This window comes from Petaurus breviceps, unplaced genomic scaffold (assembly GCF_028583685.1).
Source record: "Petaurus breviceps papuanus isolate PSGF00001 unplaced genomic scaffold, PetGlider_PUasm1.0 90792, whole genome shotgun sequence".
Classification (NCBI taxonomy): Eukaryota; Metazoa; Chordata; class Mammalia; order Diprotodontia; family Petauridae; genus Petaurus; species Petaurus breviceps.
In genome coordinates, this window is record NW_027187347.1 from 4,362,977 (window position 1) to 4,382,856 (window position 19,880).

The window sequence follows — 19,880 nt, forward strand, 5'->3', positions numbered from 1 at the left end:
AAGATCAAAAGTTCCCCACCCCTGGATCACAATTGAATCTACCCCAGAGTTACATCAAGTTTAAACACAGCACTTAATACCCAAATGGAGGTCTTTTCTTCATCTTGACACGAGGCAAGTTCTCAGCAATCTTAGTTCCTGGGGAGACAAGGCTTAGCAAGGCCATAAGATACATTGCCAGTCCCTTCATGAATTCATCCTCTGTCTGTAGAACAGTCCTAGAACCCCTGAACACATTAGCAAAGCCCTCTCCCAGGATTTCTGTAAACATACAACAAGAAAATCCTTCTTCAGGGCTTCTGAACCAACAGAAAGGCTCCCAGACCCCTGCAACAACAGCACTGTCCTTCACCAGTGGACAGTATTCATTCTGTCTGCCGGACAGTCTCCAGACCCCTGCAACAACAGTACTGTCCCTCACCAGTGGACAGTATTCACTCTCAGTACTGTCCCTCACCAGTGGACAGTATTCACTCTCTGTCTGCAGGACAGTCTCAGGCCTTCTTAACCAAATGCCAGGTTCCAGGACTTCTTCAACAGGACAGTCTTTCACCAGTGGACAAATCTGGCAAAATAACATCAAAACAGACAGACAAAGTACCAGCAAAACAGCCATGTCTCCTCAGTCCTTGGCAGCTCAGGGGGCAGGTCTCAAAAGTCCAGGGCAATTCAAAGCGGCCACCAGCAATCTCTTAGTCTCTCCCCCTACACGAGGTGCTGCTTCCAAAAAGAACTTCCGCCTCTCTCTTGTCTCTCCAAATCTACGTCACCAGCTCCTCCCAGTCAGGACTTTCTTTTCACATCAAAAAGTCCATCCCACAGGTGGGATTAACAAGCTCTGGGTTTTAATACAATCAATTTGAAAACCAAGCCAATACAGGGGAATCTTTAATTGCCATTACTATCACAATTAATGACCCTCTTTATGCTACAGGGTTGTTAGAGACCCTAATGGTAGAAATTATTAAGCCCACTACTTCATTCTTCTAAATAGGAGATCAAACCCAATATGACAAAAGTGATAACTGGAAGAAGGATATCTTTGTTTTCTCCATATGTATTTTTTTCTTTAATTATTTTGAAGGCAATCATTGGGTTAAGTGACTTTCCCAGGGTCACAAAGTTAAGAAGTAACTGGGACCAAATTTGAATTCAGTTCCTCCTGACTCCAGGGCCAGTGCTCTATCCCCTGGGCCATTTAGCTGCCCTCCATATTTATTCTGTATATTTATATTTGTCCCTGTTGTCCCCTTCATTAGAAGCTCTTTGAAAGGAAAAACTGTTTCATGTATCTTCTTTGTACTCCCAATATCTAGTGCAGTCTCTAGAATACAATAAGAGATTAATAAATGCTTGTTGACTGACTGATATCAATACCAATTTTCTTTGACCTAAATATAAAAACTTCTAAATGATGAACCCTTAAAGATTCTCTCTTTCTGAACCGTCTATTACTATGATAGTGACAACTGAAATGAGAATATATTCGTTCACATGCTTATACTTCCCAAATTCCAAATGTAGGGAAATGGAGGATATCGTGCCTCATTTATGAAAAACCTTGTCTGTCCTGGCCTGGCATGAACTTATATAAAAGTCATTGTATTAAATGTGTCTTCGCTAATGGAGTGGTACATTATGATGGATATTTTTAATATTCGGTTTTAATCACTGCTGTTTGGGTTAATGTGTCTTAATGAAGATTTTAAATTTGCACTTGTGCCCAGAGGTGAATTAACAACAAATGGTGAAATTTGAGAACTTGAAGAAAAAAAAAAGAAAGAAAAGATAGATTCTTCCTGTAAGTCTCAAAGATTCCCACATATCTATTACAATAGCCCTGTAGATAACCTGAAATTTATCAATTTATGATACTACTCTGGCCAACTCTACCCCTCAACTTATCCTGACATTTTAAAAAATCCATTTTCATTACTACTCTCTTATTATAAATTGTTATTGGCCCAGAGCACACATCTAATTTTCAAGAACAAGTCTATTCCTAGACTTTGGTTAGTAAAGCCCAGTGTTAACCAGTTAAATTATGTGAAGGTCTGGGATTGACACTTATAGAATTAAAGTCATAGATTCTGTTATATAAGTTTAGATGAGGAAAAAAATGCCAGAGTAATTTACTCTTGGCCTTTTATGGACTACTTTATCAAGAAGATTCACACTTCTCTAAACAAATCTGATTAGGTTTTCAGGAGTCTTTTATATAAGAACAAAAAATCATGTTCTAAATGACTATCACAGAAATCTAGAGCATTCTTCAAGTTCAATCTCTTCGCTTTACAGAGAGTCTAAGGACTAACCCAAGGTCACACTGCTAGTTGGCACACTTTTCCCACAGAAGATGGGCCTTCTGGTAAATGTTTTTGCTGTAGTTTAGTCATTTTTTGTCGTGCCTGCCTCTTTGTGACCTGATTTCAGGTTTTCTTGGCAAAGATATTGGAATGGTTTGCTATTTCCTTCTTCAGAAAAATTACAGAGCCTCATTTATCCAAACTTTTGAAACCTCATCACAAAGGAAACATTGTTAAAATGGTCAGAACACTCGGCAGCAAGAACATAGTCATTATTGGGTATAGAAATGTATTTTATTATGTCTTTTAAAAACTATTATATGGTGAAATTCAATGAATCAATTAAGCAAAGGAGAGAACAATACACAAGCTCTTACTCTAGAAAGAGCAAGGAATGAAGTGGAATTTCTGTCTCTGTTAAAACCAGGGAAGCTAAGTCTGGTTATCAGATCAGCTTTAAAGAAGTAGAGGGTGGAGGAGCCATCTAAACCCTTTCCTTAATGGGAGGGGATCTATTTAGAGGAGTAACTAATCCATGAAAAACAAACAAACAAACATGGGTAATTTGTGGGGAAAGGTGATAGAATTTGGAGGAGAGAGGGGAGTTATCAATTAGGCTGCCCAGAAAAAGAAGAAAAAAAAAAAGAGGAAAAGAAAGTTATTGAATCATCTTTAAAAGCGAATGGAAAAGAACAGAAGGCAGTACAAACATACAGCTTTGAAAATTATGTTAAATTTATTATTTACTTTTTAAAAAGCAAGCAGTACATAATAGGAATTTTAATAATAATTATAACATCTAACACTTTTATAGTACCTATTATATGTCAAGCATAGTGCTAAGCATTTTACAAATACTCTCTCATTTGATCCTCACAATTTACAGCTGAGGAAACTGAGGCAGAGATTAAATGGCTTGTCCAGGGTCATATAGCTAATAAGTGTCTGAGGTTAGATTTGAACTCAGGTTTTCCTGACTCTAGGCCTGGTGCTTTGTCCCTTCTGCTACCTAGCTTGTTGCTTTTTATATGTCCTCTTTTTTTTTTCATATAGATAGATAGAGAGATAGATACACACATATACACATGTATACATACATTTAAGTGTCTGTGTACATACACACATGCATATGTGCATTAAATTCAGACTATTAAGGTCAAATACTGAAGCTTAAATACTCTGGTCACATAATGAGAAGATAGGATTCACTGGAATAGACCCTGATGTTGGGAAAGATTGAAATTAAAAGTAGAAGGGGATGGTAGAGGGTAAGATGGTAGACACTGTCATGGAAGCAATAAACATGATCTTGGACAGACTCTGGGAGAGAGTGGAGGATAGAAGGGCCTGGTGTGCTGTGGTCTATGGGGTTATGAAGAGTTGGGCACAACTGAACACATATTAAATTCAGAATTAAAAACCATATATATATCCAAGGACAGAAGTTTCATATCCACTCTTAAGCGATTTGACTCATCTCCTTTTGCGATTCTTTTTCTCATTAAAAGTTACTTTTTGTTCTTAGCAAAGATGGCCTTAAGAACCACAACTGGTCATTTCAAGATGAAGCCTGACATTTGATATTTGGCCTTATGAAATACCAACACCAGGGGTTCTTAACCTGAGGTCCACAGACTTATTTATATAAATAGATTTCAGGAGTCTGGTGAAGTCAGATAAAAAAAAAAATGCATGTTTGTTTCAATGTAATTAGTTTCTTTTATACGCCTATAAATTTTATGCATTTAAAATATTTTGAGAAGGAATCCATGGGCTTCATGGGGAGTTTAGGGGTCAGAAGAGATTAATGACATATAAAAGGTTAAGGAATTCTAACCTAGACTCTCCATATATAACTATAAACTTGGTTTAAGAGAAAACAAGGCAAAACCTGTCTCCAACAAGTACAACCCTTCCTATCATTCTCTTGTTCCCTTTTCTCCTTCCTATCCCCTGGCTGTCTGATGTGGCAGGGGTGACAGAATGTTGTTTGGTGCTCTGTAGATGCAAGGCCAGTTGTGAAGAGCTCCCATACAAGTCAGCATATACAACATAAACATGAAATTGTTGTTTTTCAGTCATTTTCTGCAGTGCCTGACTCTTTGTGACCCTATTTGGGGTTTTCTTGGCAGAGATATTGGACTTGTTTGCCATTTACTTCTCCAGCTCATTTCACAGATGAGAAAACAGGCAAACAAGGTTAAGTGACTTGCCCATAGTCACACAACTAGTTGGTGTCTGAGGCCAAATCTGAACAAAGTAGATAGATAGAAGGCAATCTTGAAAGGAAAGGCACTAGCAGCTTTGGGGGATTGGGACAGACTGCAACATTCCCAACAAGTGAACATCTAAACCCCATATGTGAGAATCTCCAGGGACTCACTTCTCAAGGCAATCCACTGAACTTCTGGATGTGAATTTCTAGAAAGGTTCTTTGTTATACTCAACCCAAATGTGTCTTTCTATAACTTTCATCCATTGGTCTTCGTGTTATTTTCTGGGTTCAAGCAGAATAAGTCCAATTCCTTTCCTATATGAAAACCTTTCAAATACTTGAAGGCAATTGCCATCTCCCTCCTTGATTTTCTCAAAGATGAACATGCCCAGTTCTATCGATTAAAGCTGGTATTGCAAGGTTTCAAATACCTTTCCCATCCTGGTTATTCTTCCCTTTAAAGACTCTAGCTTGTCAATTTCAAATGTTGTGTGATCAGATTAGATAGAGTACTGTAGGATCAAGAATTCTCTTATTCTAAACTAGAGGTTCTTAACCTAGTTTTTGTGCAATGGATCCCTATGGAAATCTCAAAAAGCCTATAGAACCTTCTCAGAATAATGTTTTTTAATGCATAAAGTAAAAATGCACAGGATTACAAAGGAAACCAATTATAAAAATCAAAATACAGCTATAAAAAACTTAAGCTCATGGATTCCAGATTAAAAACCCCTATTTTAAATACTGCACTTCTGTTAATATAGTCTAAAATTATACTAACCTGTTACATCACAATGATAATAAAATCACCTTATAGGCCTCTAAAACTCCCAGGTCTTTTGTTATGGTCTACTGGGTAGGCAGAAGTCTACACAGGGAAGTACTAGACTTGAAACCAGAATATTAGGGTTCAAACCCAGAGCTGTTACTTTCTAGCTGTGTAACCTTGGATAAGTAATTTAACCTGTCTGAGATTCAGTTTCTCCAAGGGTAAAATTGGGCTAATAATACTTTTACTAACTTCCTATTAGAACTATTGCAGAGAAAATACTTTGTAAGCCTGTGCATGCTATATAAATGTTAATTATGAGAGTTAAAAAAAATATCTAAGTATAGGGTTTTACATTTCTCCCTGTTAAGTTTTGTCTCTTTAGATTTGGCCTGTTAGAAGCAATGGGCTATAGTGGCTCAGGAGCCAGGAAAAGCTAGGTTCAAATCACACTTCTGACACATACTGGCTGTGTGATAACTCAATATTCAAAGCTCTAGGTGCTCTAAGTAACTATGAGAAACTAAAAGCTACTGAGGTGTCAACCTGACTTGGTAGAAGCTTCTCACTGAGAGCTACTAATGAAATTACAATTCATTTCTGGGCCTAACCCTAGATTTGGCCCATTATTGGGAGCTGTTGAGAACTTTATGCATTCTTATCTTTTTAAAGGGCAGCTAGGTGGTGCAGTGGGGACAGAGATGGAGTAAGAAAGACCTGAGGTCAAATTCGGCCTCAGACACTTATTGGCTGTGTGAACTTGAGCAAATCACTTACCCTTCGGTTTCCTCATCTGTAAAATGAGCTGGAGAAGGAAATGGCAAATTACTCTAATATCTTTGCCAAGAAAACCCCCAAAAAGGATCATAAAGAGTTTGAAACAACTTAAAACCAATAAGAAGAAAACTATTTTAAAACATGACACAATCTCTCTTTTCATTCATGTCATTGATAATGCTGAAAAATAGCAAAGCAAAGGGCCATGTAGAAGGCTATCTCTGCGCTGCCATTCATCAATATACTTTGGGATCAGTAGCTCTTTCATTTAATTACACTGTCTACCAGTTCCCATCTCTCCATCTTGTTCATCTGTTCAGTATGGCTTATTTATTTTTTTTTTTAAATCAATCGGGGTTAAGTAAACTTGCTCAAGGTTACACAGCCAGTTATTTCTGGGTGTGGTGCTAAGTATCAGAGCCTGGATTTGATCCCCAGGTTGTCCCAACACTGGAGCCGGTGCTCTTACTCACTGAGCCACCTGGCCAACCCGAGAAAATCAGGAGAGCCTTTTTTTTTTTTAAAGCAATCAGGGTTAAGTAACTTGCTCAAGGTTACACAGCCAGTTATTTCTGGGTGTGGTGCAATATGGCTTATTCTTAATGAATCTATAATGTCACATGGTGACATTCCAAGTACTCACAATGCATCTTTTAATGTTCTGTACTAGAATTATGCAGGAAGTAAACATTAAGCTCACTGGTCTATCCACGTTTGTCCTCTTTTGGGGGAAAATGAGGGCAGCATATGCCCATCTCAGTGAATAATCATTCAACAAATGCCTACAATTTGCCAGGCAATGTGCCCTATGTACAAGGCTCAGTCACCTTTCCTATTGTTCATGATTCATCAAAAATCAGTAAGTCTGAATCAAAAAGATTCTGTAATCACATTCAAAAGTTCTTTAGTCCCCTAGGATGTAGTCCTTCCAGGTGGAGTAAGGTTTTTTCCTACTGTTTTGTTTTTAGCTTTCATTTTATTTAGAACTATTTATTTTTTTCTCTTTCACTTCCCCATTGAAAAAAACAAACTAAGCAAGCCCTTGTAAACCATTGTAATAAATTCGCATGGTCAAACAAAACAAATTTCCACATCAGTTCTGTCCAAAAATGTAGGTTTCTTTTTGCCTTGAGTCCATGCTCTCTTTGTTAAAGAGGCAGAAAACACATTTCCCCATTGGTGCTTTGGAATCATGGATAATTGCTGCAGTGATCAGGCGTCTTTTATCTCTCAAAATTATTTGTCTTTATGTTATATGTTGTTATTGTCTAAATTGTTCCCCTCATTCTATTCATTTCATTGTTTGTTTTTTCCAGTCTTCCCAAGTTTCTCTGAAACCTTCCCTTTCATCATTTCTTATAGTATGATACTGGTCCATTGCACTTATATGTTCAGCCACTCCTCAGTTCATGGTATTGCCTTAGTTTGCATTTAGATAAAGTAACTTTAATTGATTTAGGGCAGCTATGTATTCATTTACAGCAATGTAGGTCATTTCCTTTAGTTCTGTACTTAGGGACACAAGAGTTCATGAGGTTGGTATCATCATTCAAGTAATATCACTGAAGTAAGCTTTATTTCTTTTCATTATTGTATTCATTAGATGAAATAATTTTAACTTTTTTGCTCTTTCTTCATCAATCCTATTTCTATGTTCTTAATAATTTTTACTCTTTTATTTGAATACTCTTCAATTTTTTTTTTTTATTTCCCACTTCAAATATGGAAACTAAACCTCTAATGAGGGGATTGCCACGTACAACTTTAGTACATACCTATAGTCTGGAGTTCCTTAATGGCAGGGACTATTATATTATATATATTTTTTTAATCTCTCAAAAAGCCTTCTGAATGACAGGTTCAAAATATCCTGGAACTCCAGTTTTCTTTAAAGCGCCCGATTTCCAATTTTTGTCTTTAATTATTGTTCTCTTGGGGCCCTTTCTTAGCATAATGGAAAGCCTCCCTTTAACAGAGTATGACCATCTTATCCCCCACCTCAATAAACTCCAGTGGCTCCCTATTATTCCAGGACAAAAGAGAATATCTCAATTGGCTTTTAAAGCTTTTCACAACCCAGACACCTACTACCATCCCAGTGGACTTATCCTTTGCTCCTCTTCACATACTCTATGATCCAAGGACGCTGGCCATCTCACTGTGGCTTGAACATAATACTCCATAAAATGATTATGTCCTTTAATTGTCTGTCCTCCATGCCTGGAATTCTTTCCTCTTTATTTCCATCTTTTGGCTTCCCCTGCTTCTGTCAATACCCAGCTAAAATCTCACCTTCTATATGCAAGAGGCTTTTTATCTCTTCTCCCTCCAGTGCTTTCCCTCTGAGATTATACCCCCTTTGTACTGTTCATATTTTGATGGTCATAATTACTTGCATATTTTCTCCCTCATTCGAACATAAGCTCCTATAGGGGAAGGACCATGTTTTTGTCTCTTTGTATCCGGTGTCTAGCACTAGCAATAGTAAGCCCTTAATAAATATTTATTGACTCTGACTGTATATGTTTGAATTACAATTTCATTTAATGCACCTGATTTCTAATTCTATAGCCTTCTCTGAACCCTTTCCCATCATAATGGTTCTCCCCACCCTCTAGAGAGGCACATTTTAGTCCTCTGTGGTACAAGATGGAGCTTAGCCTTTTTTTGGAAACCAGAGTTCCCAAACCAAAGGATTATCGGGTCACCCTAAGGATAAAGAATTTCTGTTGCCTGTGGCTATTCTCTGTTGAGCCTTGGTGTTTAGGATGTTACTAACCCTTCTCAGGAAACAATCTTTTCATGCACTGCAGCTAATCCTGGACCTCAGTGGTACCCTCCCCTGACAGAATGAAAACTCCTTGATGGAAGGGACTTTTTAATTTTTTTTATCTTTGTATCGCCAGCACCTTCCCTACAGAGTGCCTGGCACTTGGTAGTCAATTAATAAATGTTTGTTAATTAATTATCGATTGTCTTGAACAGTCTCTGAAGACAAAGGCATATACAAAGAGAAGTGAAAAGAATAAGCATCTGTATAGCCCCTACTATGTCCCAGGCACTGCGCTAAACATTTTTGTGTTTTTTAAAAATACGTATTATTTTCATCTGGTCCTCAAAACATCACTGAGAGGTAGGTGCCATTATTAGCTCCCAGTGGAGGAAATTGCTACAGCAGAGATTAAATGACTTGCCTTGGGTCACAGAGCTGAAAAGTGTCTGAGGCTGGATTTGAACACAGGTCTTGCTGACTCCAGACCCAGTGCTCCATCCAGTTCTGGCTACTTGTTTCAAAAGAAGATTTGTGTTTAAATACAAGCTTAGCTACTTACATACTACTTAAATACAAGCTAGCTACTATGTGACCTTACTATCTATCTAGTTAAGGTGATTAAGCTTTTCTGAGTCTCAGTTCATCTGTAAAATGAGATGCTTGGACTAGAGCAGTTATGCCAAGGAGGGCAGCAAGGTGGTGCCATAGTGCACAGAGTGCTGGTATTGGGTCAGGAAGACTCATCTTCCCGAGTTCAAATTCAGCCTCAGACGCTTCCTGACTATGTGACCCTGGGTGAGTCACTAAACCCTGCCTCAGTTTCCTCATCTATAAAATGAGCTGGAGAAGGAAATAACAAACCACTTCAAGTGTCAATGGGTCATGAAGAGTCAGACATGACTGAACAACAATGTGATGTGAAAGGCCACTAAACCTTATACCAGGATGCTTGGTGGCAACATATTGACTCAGAAAACCACAAATTATGTTCTCATGTAGTGTTATCTCTTTTGTTAAATGTTTCCATTTTAATCTGGTTCCTGCTACATGATAAATGCCATTGCAGGCCCTGTGTTTGACTACCCTGAACCAGATCATCCTAAGGTCCTTTCCCTTAAGTCTAAGTCAACAAGGGAGGAGGTAGGGTTAAAGACTGGACTTGTCATTTTTCCGTGAACTATCTGGAGAGGAAGCTCCCTCTTCTAATGCAGAGCAGCCCTTTCTCTGTCCGGCCCTTTTGGAAACCAGGTTTCCAAACCAAAAGATTATAGTCTCATCCTATAGATTTAGACTTTTTCCTGTCTGTGGTTATTATCTATTAACCTTTGGAATTTAGGATGTTATTGGCTCTCCATCTTTGTTGCACAGAATAGAAAAGAAAGATTAAGTCTAATCCAGAATCATATGAGCAGAGTGTGTCAGTAGTGGGTGGGACCTGAGCCCATGATTCTCCTGGCTCCAAAGCTGCCTTCTTATTATGCACTCGATTCAACAGATCCCTAATATTATGGGTACTCCTTGCCCATGGATGCAAATGTCAAATCATCTACAATGGGGGTATCAGTGGTTGTGGCAGAAAAATTCATCAAGCTACAATCAATCTAGTAATGAGCCTGTTTGCCTTTAGGCCCATCCTTCAATGTCAGACATACAGTCTACTGCTGGACTGGTATTTGGCATCATTCCATTTTGGCAGAAGAGCTTGTATTCTCCTGATGCAACTATTACCAATAGCCCAGGGACACCCCCACACACCAATGAGCCTCAGAGTAGGGCATTAATGGAAGTTCCTAAGATAATCAACAAGACTGTCAACAAGGATTAAGTGCCTCCTACTTCCTAGGCACTTAGAGACTGAGGAAACAAGTACAAAGAATGAAACAATCCCTATTTGTAAGAAGCTCACACACACTCACACAAAGAATAAATATTGAGTTACTAAATACAAAAGTTATGTGGAAGGTAGTTTGGAGGAAAGGCACTAGGTATTTGAGAGTTCAGGAAAGGTTTCATGCAGATGATACTCGAGCTGTATTCTGGAGGAAGAGATGGACTCTGAAGGTGATAGTAAGGAGGGAGTGGACACTAGGCATGTGGGACAACCAGAGGAAACTACAGAGAGAAGAAAGAGTGTCTTGAGTGATGAATAGTTAATGCCAGTGTTTCTATAACAGAGAAAGAGTGGGGGGGGAGTGATTCCAATGAAGGTGGAATGATAGTTTGGGGCCAGATTGCGAAGGACTTCAAAAGCCAAACAGAGGAGTTTATATTTTGTCCTAGAGGCAACAGGAAACCTCTGGAGTTGACTGAGTAGGGGAGTCACATAGTCAGATGTTTGCTTAAGGGAAATTACTTTGGCAGCAGTTTACAGGATGGGGAGATACTTGAGGAAGAGAGAACAATTAGCAGGCTATTGCAATAATCCATGCTGGAACCAATGAGGACCTGACAGAAGGTAATGGAAATAATGGATAGGATTTGACAGATAAATGTAGGCAGAACATGACCAATTAAATAGATATGTGTTGTGAGGAAGAGGGAGAAGTTCAGAATAAGGCTGAGATTATGCACCTGGGAGACTGGAGGGATGGTGCTACCTTCGACGAAAATAGGTTAAATTTGGGAAATGAGGGGGTTTAGTGAATGGGGGACAGACAGTGAGTTCAGTATTAGACATGCTGAATTTAAGATGTCTCCAAGACACACATTTGGAAATGTCCAATAGGTAATTAATGATTCAATGAGGGAAAGACTTGGGCTGAATATATAGATTGGGAATCATCTGCACAGAGATAACAATGAAAGAATCTCAAACTTTGTTTCAAATCCTATATTAAACTTTTTTTTTCCATATTCCATAGATACAGCAAGATCTGCCTGCCTTCAAACTCAGCCTCACACACTTTACTAATCCTGTGATCTTGGGCAATTCAGTCATGTCCTCTATTAAGTGGAGATGATAATGAAAGCTACCATTTATATAATGCTCACTATGCGCCAAGCAGCACTGTATCTGTGGGATAGGAACGGTACTTACCTTCCAGGATCAAAATGGGAAAATATTTGTAAAGTGCTTTGCAAATCTTAAAATACGATATAAATGTGAGCTACTATCATTCAAATTTCAGACTGCTTTGACATTTTCCCCTCCATAGGCAATTAAGCAAATTCTTGGTTGTTTTCCAGATTCTTTCCATCTGGGCCATACCCAAACCAGGTGGCTCCAAGTTTTATCCATTCAACAATAACAACAACAACAAATGAATAGCTACCATTCTTCCAAGACAGTTGGATTGGTCAAGACACTTTGTTTTTCTTCCAAGAATATATTCAGAGCTATTCTTCAACATGCCAGTAAAGACTGATATTTGGCTGATTTGTCCATCCAGACGACCTTTTATTGTCTTCCTAAGACTGTGGTTTCCTCTTTAGCTGAAATTTTACATGTTTTATTGGGCTGTGTTTGGTTTTGGGTCCAGATCTGTGATTTCATCTGCAGCAGAGAGCTCCCCAATGAGGAAACTCTACCAGAGTAGATCAGCAACTCTTTTGCAATTTGCCTGACATTAAGACATTAAGAACTGACATGGGTAACACAACCAGTAAGTGTTAGAGGTAGGGCCTGAACCCAGGTACTCCTGAGCTCAAGGCCAGTTTACAATCTACCACTCTATGCTACTTTTCTAGTATTATTGCAATATTTTAAATTTCAGGCTCTTATACAACCTTTAATTCCTCTAATAGTTTTCTGGCCCATTTTCTAGGCCAGCCAAATTCCTCCATGCTGTCTTGATTAAAGAAAAAGAAAATCAAATCAAGTCAATTAAAATCTACTGAATTTCAGAGAAGGCAATGGTGTCAGGCTTCAGTATGTTCACTTAAATGTAGGTAAAGTGCTTTGAGACCTTTCAAAAAGGTAGTTGTTGTTGAGTTGTGATCCCATTTGGGGTTTTCTTGGCAGAGATACTGGAATGGTTTGCCATTTCCTTCTCTGGCTCATTTTAAAGATGAGGAACTAAGGCAAACAAGTTAAGTGACTTGAGTAAAGTCCTACAGGTAGGAAGTGCCTGAGCCCAGATTTGAACACAGAAGATGAGTCTTCAGAATGAATAACTCATGAAAACGTGAATATATTATCTTGATGGGCCTGAGGCAAGTCACAGCTCTTCCACTAAATAACTGTAAGAAACTATGCAAGTCACTTGATCTCTTGGGGCCTCAGTTTCCTCATCTGTTAAATAAATGGGTTGGGCTAGATGATCTTGAATGCACCCCCTCTGCCCCTAGTTAATACATTCTATGAAGTGAGTACAAATGAAGTCAGAAAATAAAATGAAAGCATGTTCAAGAGCATTAACTTTAATCATTTGGTGAGAGCAGATTGTATGAAAAACAATGATTGATGTTTTTCAATATTCAACAAACTATTAAGTGCCTAATGTGTTCAAGGTGCTGTGCCAGGTGTTAACATATGATGACAAAAAGAAAGAAAAATAATCTCTTTCCTTAAGAAGTCTGCATTCTACTAGGAAGACAGAACATACTTGCTTGGTCCAGAACCCAGAGTTTACAGACAACTCCCAGCAGGGAAATATCCACAACAGGCTCAGCTTGATAAACTCTTTAACACCTAGCTAGGGTACTGAGAGGATTTCTCAGGAACACATAGTTAGTAATTTGTGTCAGACATAGGTCTTAAATTCATGTATTCCAAGGCCAGTCATCTCCTCATGACTCCTTGGTGCCTATATACAATACATACACAAATAAGCAAATACCAAGAAAGTGCTAAAAATCTGGCATATCAGGAAAGGCTTTGGGTAGGAGGTGACTTCTGAGCTGAGCCTTGGACGAAGCTGGGCATTCTAAGGCACGGAAATGGGAGATGGCATGTCACATTCAGGGAATAGCTAGGAAATTGATTTGGCTGGAATACAAACTATATAGAGCAATATGAAATTAATCTGAAAAAGCAGCCAATAGCCAGATTGTGAAGGGTTTCAAAATGCCGGGCTGAAAAGTTTGCATCTCACCCTGTAAACAAAAAGGACTCCCTGGGGAGGTGCTCTTCTCTGTGATTTGGTCCAGTGACATCCTAAACATCTCTATTATTAACTGAGAGCTGGTTTGAACTAGCTACAAAGAATGTAGACTTTAAATCACAGCAGCTAATGAGTCCAATCCCATCTGAAGAATTCCATGTAAAACATAACCCACCTTTGCCTGAAGATATCAAGGAAAGGGAACCCACATTACGGCTGTGGACAACTCCAATGAGTTGTTAGAGAGATTTTTTTCTGCCATTGAGTTTAAGTTTGCTTCTTTGTAGCTTACTCACACTGCTCATACCTAGGTTAACTTTCTGGGTTTTTTTCTAACAGAGTAAGGCTTTCACAGGTCAGCCCCTTCTGTTCTTAAGTATAACTGTCATATTCATATTTCTAGTTTTCTCTTATCCATGGTTGTTGCTGAGTCGTTTTTCAGCTGTGTCTGACTCTCTGTGACCCCTTTTGGGGTTTTCTTGGAAGAGATAATGGAGTGGTTTGCCATTTCTTTCTTCAGCTCATTTTAGAGATGAGGCAACTGAGGCAAACAGGGTTAAGTGACCTGCCCAGGGTCACACAGCTAGTAAGTGTCTGAGGCTGGATTTGGACTCTTCCTGACTCCAGGCCCTGTCCTCTACCCGCTGCACCACTTAGCTATCTTTGTTTTATGCAAGTAAACATCTCCAATTCTGAAGTGATCCTAACACAGAACAAACTTGAGACTCTTTATCATCCTCACTACCCTTCTCTGGATTCTCTCCACCTTAGCAATATCCCTCTTAAAATGTGACAACCCAAACAGAAAACAATTCTCTGACCAGAGCAAGGTACTGTGGAACTATCCTTTCCCTAATACTAATCACCCTCTTCCTGATCCATCATCTTCTGCATCATCACATTCTTACATGAAACTGAGCTTACGGTCTACCAAAAAAGATTTTATTTCAAATTGCTGACTAATTATATCTCTTCTATCACTATGAAATTTTATTTACCTAATTTCTAATCTTGGTTCTTTCTTATAGATTTCTCTGAGATGTTACCTAAGTCTTTATCCAAGTAATTGATAAAAATTAAAAGCACTGGGATAACTACAGATTCCTGGGTCCTTCCCCCGGAGACCTGTTCAAAATGATAACTATTAATGGCACCTTTTGTGGTCCTATCATTTAACCTGTTTCAAACACATCTAACTGTATTATCTTTTAGCCTTTATCTCTTAATATTTTTCACAAGAATAACCTGAGAGACTTGGCCAAATACTTTGCTAAAATATAGGTAAGCAGTGTCTGTTGCTATTCCTCTGACAAGAAATAAAGTTTCATTTGTTATGAGCTGTTTTGGGTTGAAGCCCTCTTGTGTATTAACTCTTTCTGTTCTTCATTTTCTATACGCTCACTATCCTTTTAATAACATTCTAAAATTTCGCTAGGTATTGGACTCAAAACTTACTGGCCTCTAACTGGAAGCCCTTAGTTTTTCCTTTTAGTGAAAATAATGGGACATCTGCCCTACTCCAACCTTATGGTTCCTCTCTGTTCCCCATTTTGACAGCATGATCTTCCATGTATGACTGACAAGACCTCAGCATACACACCTATGAGTTCTTTGAGTACCATGGAGTGGGGCTCATTTAGACCTGCTCACTTGAACTTATCAAAGGCATCTAGGTGCTATCTTCCAGTCACATTAGTTAAAAGAGCCCTGGCTCTGGAGTCACAGAACCTGGGGTCAAATCTTGTCTCTGCTTTGTTACCTGGGTGACCTAGACCAAGTCACTTCATTTCTCCGGGGTTCAGTTTCCTCAGCTGTAAAATGAAGGGGTTGGATTAGATGGAACTGTGTAGTCACCTTCAAGTTCTAAAAGCGATTCTATGAATTCCCCATGAGTCATTTTTGTCTTGTCCATTCTCTTTGCCAAAACAGAAATAAGAGTTAAACAACATTTCTCTGGGGCCATTTATCATCATCCTAATTATCTGGTACAGAGATCCTATCCATTCTTTGATCCTTCTCTTTCCCCCCATTTAGGTTTTAAAAGCCAGTTGTTTTCTTTAGCATGTGTTTTTGTCTAAACAAATAAATAAATGAATAAAGTGACTTCTCTCTTCTTGTACCTCTGAGCCCTCTCATGTCAAGGCTTTAGCCTCTGAAATTTTCAGCAAAATAACTCTTTTGATTTCCAGAAATTAACTGGCTCATAAGCTACTATGTACATTTTTTAAAGGTACAACTTTTTAATTGAGGAAACCAGACAAGAAGTTAAAATAATTATTTCCTTATTTAAATCTTTAAAAAGAAAGGCAGGCCAATTCTGCCTTTCCTATTTTTGTCTCGGTTCTGCTTATTTAACTTGAGCCTCTAGTTGTAAAGAAGCAAAAGAGAGTTTTACACTTCTTCTTTTTTTTTAGGTTAATTATTTGCCTTACTACTTAAATCCAAATCCAAATTGGTTGGATTATGTCCCTTTTAGAAAGATATTTTATAAATACATATATGTGTGTGTGTTTCTGTTTTATATACAAGTATATACACACACACATACATACATACATACATATGAATAATGAATATTCCTGAATATCGGCAGAATTTATTTTAACTTGCAAGCCCTAATGAATTGGAATATCAGATTACTCAGAGAAACATGATGCTGACTATACCCTAAACTTTGCCTCAGTGTACCAGCTTAATCTGGCTCTATCTTGGAACAGTTCAATAACAATGAAGTCCTACATAAATGCTCTGGTTCAAACTGAAATTTCATTAAGTGAAATTTCCTTCTCCTGTCTCTCCCCACCCCTCAAACCAATGCCTAATAGTCTCATTTCACTGCAACGGCACCAGGAGCTACAAAAACTCCAGGAAAAGGCAGTGAGGTGAGGTCAGACTTGGAGAAGAGAATGATGGTCAGATGAAGAAAAATGTTTCTGGGATACACTAGCATCAACAGCAGCAGAAGTAAATGTAGATTTTCTAAGTGATAGAAAGTCATTACCTCTACATTTCCCTTTCTGCTGATTTGATTCAAACCAGGACACAATTTTCCACAGAAACAGATCAGATTTACAGCAAATACAAAGATTGCATCTTTTATTTATAAGGTAAAAATTCTACCCAAATACTTTTCATTATCTCCAGTATTAAAATTGTGGGACCTATAACAGAGGCAGTGAGTATTAGTCACACATTGCACATGCTCAATTGTTTCCATGGCCTTGACCTGAGGAATGATCACCTTAATACCGGTAGCTATTTCCAGAGAGCACTCATTCACTCATTCTATTACCTAGTTCAGTTTGGATATTCAAGTCTTAAGGCTATATGCTGACATCGTAAGATGTATGTATCAAGCAAGGGGGAAGCTTTATTCTCCCTCCTTTCAGAGATAACATATGTAAAGCACTTGCAAATCTTAAAGCATTATATAAATGTTAGCTAAAATTATTAATATTATTCCTTTCCCTCAACCCTTTTAATAGGCCTTCTGACAATCTTAGACAAACCCCTTCATTCCCATTTCTAGGTATGTTCTTTATTTATGGATTTATTTAATCAATCAATCAATAAACTTTTACTAAGTGTCTAATTATGTGCCAGGCACTGTGCTAGGAACTGGGGATAAAAAGAATGTGACGACTAGAAAGAAAAATTGTAAGTCCATCTAGTGATAAGAATTTAAATATGAACTGGCTTTTCTGTTCATTGAAAGATCACAAAGAATATTTTTAGGAAGGTGAGGAGAAAAGTACAACAGAGAACATACATTTAGGACAGTAACTGGCTAATGGAGGAGTGGGTAAATGTCTGGGGTGGCAGGGAAAGTTCTAGAGAGAAATCATCTTTACCAATGGAAATCAACACTTTGAGCTTAACTTACAGTCTCAGAGAATAGCCTGGGGCTAAGTGACATGACAAAAGTCACGTCAGAGTTAGGAGTTCCTGATGCCAAGGCTAGGCACCATGCCTCTTACCTACAGAGGAAAAGTGGTTAATTAGGAAGGAACTGACATACATAAAGAGCAGAGAGACATGCTTACAAAAAGGGATACTTGGAGAAAGTAGCTATGTTAAGATCGAGTCTGTGTGTGGCATTACTAAGTATGGACAGGATAATGAACATTTTAATGAGTTGGATTTTTTTTTTTAATTAACTTTCCAGGGAGCATTCGATGTTTAGTTATTTCCCAGGACTTCCTTTTTATAAAAATGACAAGGTAAAAAGATCATGTAGAAAATTCTTACCTATTTTTTCTTGTCTTCTCTTTCCTCTTAATGCCAAAAGGTGTTGAGTTTATTCTAGTGTCTTATTTATTCCTAAGTTTTTATTTATTTCTCCACCTTGAATCTCCTGCCCTGCCTTATTTCAACTCCAAGGAATAAGATGCCCCTCCCAGGATAAGCTCATCACTTCTAAACTCACCACCACACAGTAAACTCAAGCCTTAATTGACACCACCTACATTAATCTCCTCTCCCTCTGTTTAGAGGGCTACAGGACAGAATATCCAATTTCTCCCAATGCCTTCCTTTATTGTAGGCAGAAACTGAACTTTCACCTCACTTCACCTTGCATTTGCTGTCCTGCCTGGTTTCAACTCCACAGAAAAAGCTACTCGGGGTAACCCCTGCTGTCTTATCTCTCCCCCCCGCTCCCACTTTCCTGCTTTCTTTGGTATGTTGTCTCTCTCCTTAGAGTGTAAGCTCCTTGAGGGCAGGGACTACAGTGCTTAGTACAGTAGATGGCACTTGGTGGGCACTTAACAAATGTTATTTGGTTTGAATTGGACTGTATAGCTCCAAATATTCAGAACAATAAAAAAATAGGAAAAAAATTTTCCTGTTGTGAATAACTGTTACCTAATATGTTTTGTATTTTCTGTCTTGAATTTTCAAGTTTTGTAAGTAAAATTAATTTATCCCCTTTCTTCTCCCTGCCTTCTACCCTCTGCCCAAATCATACCCCAATTTGGCTGTTGATTTCTCTTTTTATATTTCTGTTCTCTTTTCCTCCCTGTTTCACTTCTTGAAAACACTCAAGAAACAAGCAGAGAGAGGTAAAAATAAAGAAAAAGAAAGTTTTAAAATGACAACCTCAAGTGATAATAAAAAATCACATTTTTAAATTCAAATTCTCAAAGACAGGAGTGTCCTTATGCAAATACACTGTTGTCTATTTCCTAAGGTCAGTGAAGTTCCCCGACAATATAATTTCTGTGTTGTTTAAAGTTTTACACGTGAAAAAGCATTGAGAACAATGTCTTTCTGTAAGTGTACATGAGCCTTCTAGGTAAGTGAGGCTTATCTATGTGCATCAAATATTATATTTACTTTTGTCCAATTTTGAGAGAAATCCTCTTAGAAATTATTATCTAATTCCTGTGTTTTAAATTGAATATATTAGATATATTTAAATTTCTCTTTTAGCAAGTCCATCGATTATTGTTCTATGCTGCAATAAAGTATTTGGTTCAGAGGCTATTATTTTATTCTATATGGCCCCAAACTGAAATGCTTTAACGGTTCTTCTGTTTGTTTCCTTATGATACTTTTCTATTATTCAATCAGTTGAAAGCTATAACTTCTTCCTGTTTTTCACTATTATCCACCTGACTTCAAATGTGCTGCTTTTCGTAGCTCTTATGGATAAAGGGAAGTTTCTTTTGAGGTTTTGCGGTATAGACAGAAGTCACCTTGATTAATTAATTAATGGTCACCTGATTAAAGAAGTCCACGGCGGTGGTGCAAACCCAAGGTCCTTGCTACTGTGGAAGCTGAGACTGGTGGATCACTTGAGCTTGGGAGTTCTGAGCTGCAGATGAAGCTGCTTGGCTGTCCACCCTAAGTCTAGCACCAATACAGTAAACCCTCTTAAGCAAATGACTATTGGGTTGCCTAAGGAAAGGCAAACTAGCATGGGCTGAAATGGAGGTTAAAGTCCTGTGTGATCAGTACTGGGTGACTGGCCTGTGGGTAGCCACTGCACTTCTAGATT

The 19,880-nt window shown here is 38.2% G+C and overlaps 1 protein-coding gene across 1 annotated transcript in view; it reads right to left on the reverse strand.

Moving 5' to 3' along the window:
• The window catches only part of MORC1 (MORC family CW-type zinc finger 1), a 197,612-nt gene that overhangs the window by 93,612 nt on the left and 84,120 nt on the right, over positions 1-19,880 (reverse strand). The gene's annotated exons all lie outside the window — the stretch shown is intronic.